The 11,069-nt window shown below is 43.2% G+C and overlaps 1 long non-coding RNA gene and 1 other non-coding gene across 2 annotated transcripts; both read right to left on the bottom strand.

Moving 5' to 3' along the window:
* Positions 1-6,657: 6,657 nt before the first annotated feature.
* LOC139365907 (uncharacterized) lies at positions 6,658-10,655 on the bottom strand. The gene is made up of 10 exons (XR_011626705.1): positions 10,347-10,655; positions 9,989-10,057; positions 9,593-9,626; positions 9,336-9,395; positions 8,423-8,478; positions 8,182-8,231; positions 7,747-7,787; positions 7,531-7,585; positions 7,291-7,328; positions 6,658-6,944 (listed from the first exon to the last, which is right to left on the bottom strand). It is a non-coding gene; the product is annotated as an uncharacterized lncRNA (long non-coding RNA).
* On the bottom strand, positions 9,716-9,915 carry LOC139366620 (small nucleolar RNA SNORA74). The gene has a single exon (XR_011626788.1). It is a non-coding gene; the product is annotated as a small nucleolar RNA SNORA74 (small nucleolar RNA).
* Positions 10,656-11,069: the final 414 nt, after the last annotated feature.

Genomic DNA, 11,069 nt, shown 5'->3' with positions numbered 1-11,069 from the left:
TCAGTTGAATCCAATAATCTCATATTTATTAAGTTGTTACAAGGTTGTTTAGGGATATTGAGTGGCCAGAAGGCCTTTCTGTGCTGTGAGGTCTCTGAGAGGAGAGGCCATGGGCCATGACACAAAAACTCCCTCACCGTGCAGTATGCAGCATGTTACTATGTCTCATTTAACACCAAATAGACTCCTCAAAACCATTTTCAGATTGAAAGGCTTAAGCGCAAGGCAGATTCTTTGATGGATGTCCAAGAAAGAAAAAAGGAAAAAGAAGAAGCATGTGGCTGTCGCTGAGTCTGAGATAGAGACACTGTTTCTTCAGAGAGTTTTGTACTGCTGAGTGGAAGTACATAAATCAAACGGCTTCCTACTTATTAGCTTTTGATACGGTCTGCTTGACTTGGTCCTTCAAATCGGCTCAGAGCCAAGCCTGCAATCACCAGGCCCATCTGAGCATGCACATCCGGCAGACGGCTGGCTGGTCCTGGAGCTGTGATAGCCAGGCACAGAGCCATGACGCTGGGTGAGAAAACAGGTGAGCACCGGGCTGAACTGCATTGGGTTGGCAGCTAGGCTAGCTAGAGCCTTAGCACCTGTGGGAGGCTCACTCACAGTCAATGTGGGCCACTTCTCTCCAATCCAAATGTCAAAACGAGCCAGTGAGGAACAGGAACTATGTGACGGCATGAGGGAGAGAGAGAAGCCAGAACATTCCGCAAACTGTCTGTGTTCGCACTTTATCTCCGTTGGCGGGTGTGTGGAGCGTATCTATGTTATCCCATCCAAGGATGTGCCTAGCTCCTGATGTGCCTAGCTCCCTCTCTTCATTCATTGAGGGCCAGCCAGCATGAACTTGTTTTTTATCAGCGGCAAATCGCATGCATGGTGCCTGGACTTTCTCTCGCGAGCCCTGCTTATAGCACTCTTGGGAGTCATAACTTTGAATAGTTGAGTATTCCTACCGTGAAAATGGGAAAACTGAACTTTGGATTAAACCTTCATTGCGAAACTGGAAACGCTGTATGATAACAGTTATGTCAAGCACACTCATGCAGATAAGTGGAAGCCCTTCAAAAAATGACTTTCTCTGCTGGGAGAAAAAAAATCTCAATGAAATTAGGATTGTCAATTTTTGATCTGACCCACCGGAGTAACAAGAGATATTTGTGTATCAGGCTAGCCCAGAACAATCCCTAAAACCGAGAAGAAACCCAATAATAGGCTGCATCTCTCACCTGGATCACAAGCAACACTTTACAATGCACCCATTCCAGACTCAGACCTCCCGCATGACACCTTTTATCTACATTGCCAGAGAGAGAGACACACTGCATAACGTCCTGGGCTCTGAACGGGCATTCCTAGGATAACTCCGACAAGGCAGAAAGGAAAGGAGCAATCCAAGGACAACACAGATTGTGTGTGTGTATTTCCTTCTACCACCCACCCACTCCAGCACACGTACACACACACAGCCACACAATGTGAAAGAAGTGCAGTGAGCAGATACCAGGGTCAACAGAGAAAACAATGGACTGATTACTCCACAGAGTATGGTCAAGATCTATCTGATTTGCCCAGCAGTCTTGAGGTGGTGGTGGCCTCTCTGAATGTGATCAGGTAGCTTTAGTTACAGCCCACCTGGATGATGATAGACTAAAACCATGAGACACAATAGTTTGAGAATTCTACAGTAGGGGCCAACTTTTGAAACATATCACAGGTGTCATACTGAACTGAATAAAATGTTTTTTTTTAAACGATCAAGAAATCCTTGAACCTGATTTCGAAACATTTGCATCACACTCAAATCCACATAGTCAATTAATTTCCATATTAACATCAAAAGGGAATTCCAGTAGAATATATATTACAATACAAAATAAAATGTTGTTTCAAATCAAACAAACAATAGCCATTCCCCTTGGACTGGGCTCGTTGCATGTTGAACGCAGTTTCTATTTCCTGCCACTATGGGGACATGGGACATACTCTTTTCATGCCACTTCGATTCAAAGTGATTTTCGAAGCAGGTTAGGAGAGCCTTTTCGCTAACCCTAACCCATTTCCTAACCTTAACCTCAGTCTCCTAACCTGCTAAAAAAAACTAACTTCGATATCGAAGTGGTGTGAAAAGAATGTTTCCCATGGGGACATTGCAATGCCAGTGACCCTGAGTCTAGTACAGTCAGCAGGGTATAATAGAGGACCAGAGGCCTGGCAAACAGCTCCTCGCTGCATAAAGCAAGACTTCTTCCCCTGGTTTACGCACACAGCCCAGTAGGTGTCATCAACCCTGCTTTGATGTACGCCAACTGCTCTTCAACTTGGCAGGAGATACAAACTTATGCACCTCTAAATTCCTGCAACGATTCCAAGAAAAGGCATGCTTGTTTGGTTTCTGACGGCCTCCCTCCGCTGATGCAAACTGGGCTTCTTCAAAAGCCACATTTATGTGCAGCCCCATGGTCTGTGTTTTGTCTGTAAACACGGCACAGGGCCACTCTCTCTGGGTGCGCAGTTAATCATTAAACACATTACCACTGAGAGGATTTTTTTGTTTCTGTTGACCTTAGGGCAAATTTGAATGTGGGGTTGGAAGCCAAGTAGAGTTCACAGAATTGTTAAATAAATTCCTGTGAATTAAACATGTGATAGAAGAGGTCACTCTAGGTGGAGTGTAGACTCTGTCTCTCAGTGTTGCAGACACAAACATTCTCAAACAAATTCACTGACAATAGTCTGTGGAAACAGACTATGGTGCCAAAAAATAATGTTTAAAAGATTATATTATCTGTCAAAAATGTGAGACACACATGTATTATTCAGATTTTCATCTGGATATCCATTTTCATAAGTATTTGTACATCAATGAGGACAGACGAAACATAATTCTTTCCACATTTCATTGGGTTATTTGCGGGACAATGTTACAATGTAGGAACACTACAGTAAGATAATAAGCAGTTTATCTTACCTCTAGCCTCGCTTGATGTTTGAATCATTAATATCACTGTACACACAGCCAGACATCCGTCTTTAGAGAACATTTTCAGCAAACTGCAGTTTGTGTCTGTTCTGAAGAAAATCGGCAAAATAGAGAATTCAATGACAAAAGTACCGCAAGAGACTTGATTGACTTGACCCAATGACGTTTAAATTACATAGCCACACTGACATAATTTAATGATCAAACACACGGAATTTGAGTGAAGAGCGCAGATTAGTGGGCATACTCACGTGTTGTCCTCTGCCAAGCAGATGCTTTCCACAAAATGTTTGTAAACACAATGGTTCACTGTAAAGTCTGACGTATTAATCAAATGTCTTGTACAATAAAGTATACTGGTATTCAGGTTATCCTCCACGCGGGAAATGTAAATAAAATGTACTTCAATATCATATCAATGACATCTCGGCAAAATACTGTCTAATAAAACGTTTAACAAAAAAATCTGTTCTCGCAAAAAAAGGTAAATAACAGGTAGGCCTAATGGTGAAGTTTTCGGGTTTACTTCTTTTTCGGGCTTACTTCTCTCACCTCATCCCTGGTGTGCCCTTCTGCATCCTTTTGCCATGAGGAGCAGTATAGAAGTTTCCAAGAACAGATGTGGAATTCCATTGGCCAATCGTGGACCGGATCGAGCTCTGCTCCTCATGGACAACGTTGCGCTGCAGCAAAGCACGGGCGCCCCCTCCGGGTCGGGTCGATTCATGTGCAGCACACATGACCTCTACAGTCCTGGACGAAAGTTTTGAGAATGACACAAATATACATTTTCACAAAGCATATACTCCAGAATGAATTGTGATCAGATGAATTGCAATTAATTGCAATGTCCCTCTTTGCCATGCAAATGAACTGAATCCCCCAAAAACATTTCCACTGCATTTCAGCCCTGCCACAAAAGGACCAGCTGACATCATGTCAGTGATTCTCTCGTTAACACAGGTGTGAGTGTTGACGGGGACAAGGCTGGAGATCACTCTGTCATGCTGATTGAGTTCAAATAACAGACTGGAAGCTTTAAAAGGAGGGTGGTGCTTGGAATCATTGTTCTTCCTCTGTCAATCATGGTTACCTGCAAGGAAACACATGCCGTCATCATTGCTTTGCACAAAAAGGGCTTCACAGGCAAGGATATTGCTGCCAGTAAGATTGCACCTAAAGGGGCCTCCCAGATGGTGCAGTGGTCTAGGGCACTGCATTGCAATGTTAGCTGTGCCACCAGAGACTCTGGTTGCAGCTGGCTCTGTCGCAGCCGGCCTCGACCGGGAGGTCCATGGGGCGACGCACAATTGGCCTAGCGTCGTCCGGGTTAGGGAGGGTTTGGCCGGTAGGGATATCCTTGTCTCATCGCGCACTAGCGACTCCTGTGGCGGGCCGGGCGCAGTGCACGCTAACCAGGTCTCCAGTGCACCGTGTTTCCACATTGGTGCGTCTGGCTTCCGGGTTGGATGCGCCCTGTATTAAGAAGCAGTGCGGCTTGGTTGGGTTGTGATTCGGAGGACGCATGGCGGGAGTTGTAGCGATGAGAAAAGATAGTAACTACTAACAATAGGATACTTGTCATTCTCAAAACTTTTGGCCACGACCGTACACACTGTATCAAATCAAAATGTATTGGTCGTGTATACACATATGTTATCGCAGGTGTAGCGAAATGTTTATGTTTCTAGCTCCAACAGTGCAGTAACACCTAACAATACAAGACAATACACAAAAATGAAAAGAATTGAAGAAATATCAGAACAAGCAATGTCAGAGTCCAGAATATAAATATATACAGTATATATGTAAATAATGGTGTATATAGACAGTATATGAATAGAAAAGGCGTGTACGAGGGCCTCCCGGGTGGCGCAGTGGTTAAGGGCGCTGTACTGCAGCGCCAGCTGTGCCATCAGAGTCCTGGGTTCGTGCCCAGGCTCTGTCGTAACCGGCCGCGACCGGGAGGGCTTGGTCGGTAGGGGTGTCCTTGTCTCATCGCGCACCAGCGACTCCTGTGGCGGGCTGGGCGCAGTGTACGCTAGCCAAGGTGGCCAGGTGCACGGTGTTTCCTCCGGCGCAATGCGGCTGGCTTCCGGGTTGGATGTGCGCTGTGTTAAAGAAGCAGCGGCTTGGTTGGTTGTGTATCGGAGGACGCATGACTTTCAACCTTCGTCTCTCCCGAGCCCGTACGGGAGTTGTAGCGATGAGACAAGATAGTAGCTACTACAACAATTGGATACTACGAAATTGGGGAGAAAAAGGGGTAAAATAAAAAAAATAAAAAAGAAAGCTGTTGCCAGATAATTTAATGTTAATTTCTCTACCATAAGCCACCTCAACATTTCAGAGAATTTGCCAGTACCTTCAACCAGCCTCACAACCGCAGACCACGTGAAACCACACTGCCCAGGACCTCCACATCTGGCTTCTTCACCTGCGAGATCGTCTGAGGAAGGGGTGTGCTGCTGAGGAGTATTTGCCCTTTCGTGGGGGAGAAAAACTAATTGACTGGCTGGGTCTGGCTCCTCAGTGGGTGGGCCTGGAACCCAAGTGGATGGGCCTATTCCCTCCCAGGACCACCCATGGTTGCACCACTGCCCAGTCTTGTTAAATACATAGATTAGGGCCTAATGATTTTATGTCAGTCAACTGATTTCCTATGAAATTGTTGCATTTATATTTTTGTTCAGTATACATAGGAAGTGGGTAAACTATGTAAACAAAGTAACCAGTGTTCAATGATATGCACACATATAGGGCAGCAGTTAAAGGTGCAGGGTAGAGTACCGGGTGGCAGCTAGCTAGTAACAATGATTAAGTCCAGGGCAGGCTAGCGGCGACTAACATTCTGATGGCCTAGAGAGGGCGTTTCCCTCCCGTCTCTTGGTTCCAGCTTTGATGCACCTGTACGGTTTCCGCCTTCTAGATAGTTGCGGGGTGAACAAGCCGCCAGCGATGCGTTGGGCTGACCACACCACCCTCTAGAGAGCCCTGCAGTTGCAGACGGTGCAAATGCTGTACTAGGCGGCAACACAGCCTAACAGGATGCCCTCGACTGCGCATCTGTAGAAGTCCCGAAGGGTTTGAGGGGGCAAAGCCTCAATTTCTGCCTCCTGAGTTGACTGTTGTACCTTCACACCATCTGTGTGGACGGATGATTTCAGGTTGTCAGGGCTGTGCACACCTAGGAACATGAAGCTCTTCACCCAGCTCTTTTGTTTGATATTAAGGTTATTTCCTGACACCACTCCTTCCTGTAAGTAGTATCGTTGGTGTTCAGGCCTACCAGTTTAACGTCCACAAAGTGGACAATGTGTATATGAGCAGTAGATTCTCCCTCCCCTAGATAGGGATACAAGGCGGGCAATTTAGATTGACTGGGGGGGCGGGTGCGCGTCAGAACAGTCATTTCTAGCTGAACAAGCCCATGTAGAAAACATGCAGAATAGGCAATTAATTACATCAGCATCGCCCATCACAATTATCTGCAGCAGTCAGTTACTCAACATGGCCCTGGTTTGGTTATGTAACAAACTGCCATCAATGTAAGAACTACAGTTCTTCACTATATCAGTCAAATCCCCACAGCCTGTTTGAAAAGATCATTTGGTTATTATTTCAATAAAAACCTCAATGCTATTAACCAAAATCAATTATAATTAAAAACAAAATGTACAAAGGTCAATTTTATTGTTCACCGCTTGACACTGTTCCACTGTCTATGCAGTTGGGACCATACATTCAATTCATTATGTGGTACATTTGTTCAGAAAACACTGACATTGCAAGACAAGAGGATTATGCAGTGACACTCCAGGGTTAGATGTATCAAAGGGCCATGTGAACAAAGCTGGTGGCGGCTGAGCCAAACAGTCTGGCCTGGAGTTTCGTGAATCTGCAGGGTGTAACATTCTGTTCCCCACCCAAGTCCAGAAAGAAACAATCCTGTGGCATCCTGTTGACACATCAATATACATTCAACATATTGCAAATGCAAGCATCTCAGCTCTACTAGTCAGATTGTTGTAGATCAACTACATGAACTGAAGTCCTGTTCTATTCTCCCTGAATTTTTTAAAAATATAAACTGCCTGAAGATCTTATAGGTATATTAACTTGAATAAAGTTCAAGCATGTCTGTCCAAGCAACCTCCTGCCTTTTCTGTCTTTGGAAGACAAACACGAGAATGTACACATGGAGAAATTCAGGAAAGAACTGTGCTCAGGGTTACATAGATTCTGCACTAAGCAATAAGTAGGCGATAATTGATTTAGCTGAACAAAATCTGATCCAGCCTCACCTTCAATGGAGTTGTCGCATTCCATACAATCTGCATGTCTACCAGAAATACAGGAATCGAATTAGTCCCAAGTAAATACCATGTAGCCAGAAACTGACATTTTGAAATTGTGCTCAGTTAGAACATAGTGTCTTCACCAACAGAAAGAAGACTGGGTTAAAGCTACTAAGCCCTCAATGCATAGTACAATATAATATACTACTTGCGTTCACAAATTCAATTCAGATTTTTGTGCATTACCTTGTATCGACTCAACGAAACATCAATCCAGTCCAAGCAGGGCCATGTTGTCTGCCTTATCCCAGTGGAGGACGAAAAATGCATATGAGCAATGTATACATAACATAGAGCCATTAAGAACTGTGCTCAATGTTCTTCACTATACAATAAGTAGGCGATAAACTCACTGCAAGTACATGTTTATTTTGTTAGGATACAATTCTTAACCATCCTCACCTATGCTTCAACTCGATTGAATGTCAAACGCACATGTATTCCTGAAATGCAAAGACAGGAAGTTATGAATAATCTTAGACTAATATACAAATACAATTTATATATAGTATACAAATACAATTGAGGCCATAGGAGCCATTACAAATTGTGCTCAGAGTGAGAACATAGTGTCTTCACCAACAGTAAGAAGACTGGGTTAAAGCTACAAAGCTCTCATCATCGCAGTGAATTTTCATGATAGCACTAGGGTTTCAAAATCAATGTAGACATTATAGTACACTACCTTCACATATAATGTATACAGTAACAGACATGGGGATGTGCACATAATCTCAGTTTCAAAGTCAACAGTAAAGCTGGGTTAAAGCGATAAAGCTCTGTGCACAGTACATGTTTTTGTAGCTATAATAATTCAGAATCAGCTATGGAGTTTACCTGGATAATTTCCTGCTGAAATGCAAGCAGTCCACCAAATTTCATTTTTCCTGAAATGCAAATGAATAAAATGACTAAAGCCCCAACAGTGAGTCATGTAGGACTACAATGTAAATATTAACCATTTTACATTGTGCTCAGAGTTGAAAAGTCTTCACCAACAGTAAGAAAGCTGGGTTAAAGCTGTAAAGCTCTCATCAGTGCACAGTACATGTTTAGCTATAACAATTCCCATCCTCACCTTTAATACCCTTTCCATTTAACCATCAATCCAGTCCCAGCAGTTCCATGCTTAGTCTACATTAGAGGAATAAGAAACCTAGTGAGCAGTAGATAAATACAGTGTAGACAATACCAGCCATTAGAAATTGTGCTCAGAGTTAGAACATAGTGTCTTCACCAACAGTAAGAAGACTGGGTTAAAGCTATAAAGCTCTCATCACCGCACAGTGCATTTTCATGATAGCACTAGGGTTTCAAAATCAATGTAGACATTATAGTACACTACCTTCACATATAATGTATACAGTAACAGACATGGGGATGTGCACATAATCTCAGTTTCAAAATCAACAGTAAAGCTGGGTTAAAGCGATAAAGCTCTGTGCACAGTACATGTTTTTGTAGCTATAATAATTCAGAATCAGCTATGGAGTTTACCTGGATAATTTCCTGCTGAAATGCAAGCAGTCCACCAAATTTCATTTTTCCTGAAATGCAAATGAATAAAATGACTAAAGCCCCAACAGTGAGTCATGTAGGACTACAATGTAAATATTAACCATTTTACATTGTGCTCAGAGTTGAAAAGTCTTCACCAACAGTAAGAAAGCTGGGTTAAAGCTGTAAAGCTCTCATCAGTGCACAGTACATGTTTAGCTATAACAATTCCCATCCTCACCTTTAATACCCTTTCCATTTAACCATCAATCCAGTCCCAGCAGTTCCATGCTTAATCTACATTAGAGGAATAAGAAACCTAGTGAGCAGTAGATAAATACAGTGTAGACAATACCAGCCATTAGAAATTGTGCTCAGAGTTAGAACATAGTGTCTTCACCAACAGTAAGAAAGCTGGGTTAAAGCTGTAAAGCTCTCATCAATGCACAGTACATGTTCATGGTGTTCAGCTATAACTACTGAGCCATCCTCACCGTCAAAACGCATTGACTAGAGTTGAATCACCTTCAATGGAGTTGACGGCGCATGCTTTCCTGGAATGCAAAGGAAATGCTCAACTTACAATACCCGAAACGATGTAAAACATTTGATAAACAGTAACAGGCCTTAAATATAGTGCTCAGTTTTTTTTAATGAATTCTCTTCACCATACAATAAGAATGATGTGTTAAATAAGCATCATGGCACAGTACATCACATTTGTATAAACAAAATTGTTATTTATGCTCACCTTAAGAGTTGATGCAATTCATTCAGTCCGCATGCTTGCATGAAATGCAAAGGAAAGGATGAGGTCATTAATGTCAGGACTTAAAATAAAGTATCTACACATATGGATTGCTTTAATTGTATATTTGTTAACCCTTCTACTAGGGCTGCCCCCGTGTGTAGGTGCAGACCACTCTCAGAAGGGCACAGTTCTGCTACAGCTCAGCACCAACAGCCACTAAAACAGCGTCTGCTGGACCAGGCCACTTTAGCAGAGCCTTCCTCTTCCAGCAGTGTAACACTAGTTCAGGCATTGGCTGGCCTGTACAGCTGACTACCGCTGGATTACTGAAACAACCCAATCACGAAAACCTAATTAACCTTTCATTTTTAATGTAAGGATGTGAGAGACAACTACCTTGAAGGGGGATCGTGTTATTCCCATTTGCAGCCCTCCCATGTCTGAAGACCTGAATGGTGGCACAACCTGTGAGGGTAAAGACATGGTATGCATGAGTTGCGACAACGTTATCGCGTTATAACAAATGGTATCCATCTCGGTTTTACACACTGGCTAGCCAGCTTGGCTACAGTATTTAACTAGGCCCATCTTTTGCACGCCACCACGTGTCATCTAGGCCTTGCATGTGAAACTTGCCATTCATTTTACAGGCTAGTTCGCCTTGGATACCTATCGCCAAAACTACTAAATGGATGCCAATGCAACACAACTGTTAGCTAACAGAGTTAGCTGGACGTCATTTTAAATTACTTACCTAGATATATTTTAGCCAGTGCTAGAGGCAGCATTGGTTTTGCATTTTTGTGTTTATTGTTTAGCTAGGAGCTTCCTTACCACTTAATGCTTTAGCAATTTGTCTTACCTGACGACTGAAACTTAATTATTCCGATCTGTTCACTTGGTAACGTTAAATAGCTACTTCTTTGCGGAAAGAAACTAACCGCCGCAGCGTTTGGCCGGAGCAAGGCTAGCCAGCCAACAACAGGCTCCATTCCAAGTTCCATAAAAGCAAGCAACTATTGCCATAAACGAAAACTGACCTCCTTTCCTTCTCATGTCTGCAAAAAAAAAGACCGCTGGTCGGGCACTTGCACATTTATAGTCCTCCTCGGCACCATAGAATACATGTTCCGGAGTGAATTGTGGGATAGGTCTGTACCTCCCAGAAATGTGGGCTATTACTGCGTTCATATAGTAATCTGAACAAGGAAACTCGGAAATGTCAAACTTTCTAACTGGTCCATTTTTCCGTGGACTATTGGTACATTCAAGACAACTGGGATTTGGGAAAATAAGAGGTAAAATCATGACGTCGGTGATCTTCAAGTCTGAAAATTGGAGTTCTAAAGAGAGTCTTGAGTTCCCGAGTTGGAGCTCGTTTCTTCCCGTGTTCCCAGTTGTCATGAACGCACTGAAATCAGAGATTTCCGCGTACAAAACAACTGGGAACTAAGGAAAAAACGAGTTCCCGAATGGG

Source organism: Oncorhynchus clarkii, chromosome 14 (assembly GCF_045791955.1).
Source record: "Oncorhynchus clarkii lewisi isolate Uvic-CL-2024 chromosome 14, UVic_Ocla_1.0, whole genome shotgun sequence".
NCBI lineage: Eukaryota > Metazoa > Chordata > Actinopteri > Salmoniformes > Salmonidae > Oncorhynchus > Oncorhynchus clarkii.
This window is presented reverse-complemented; position numbering and strand designations above follow the sequence as displayed.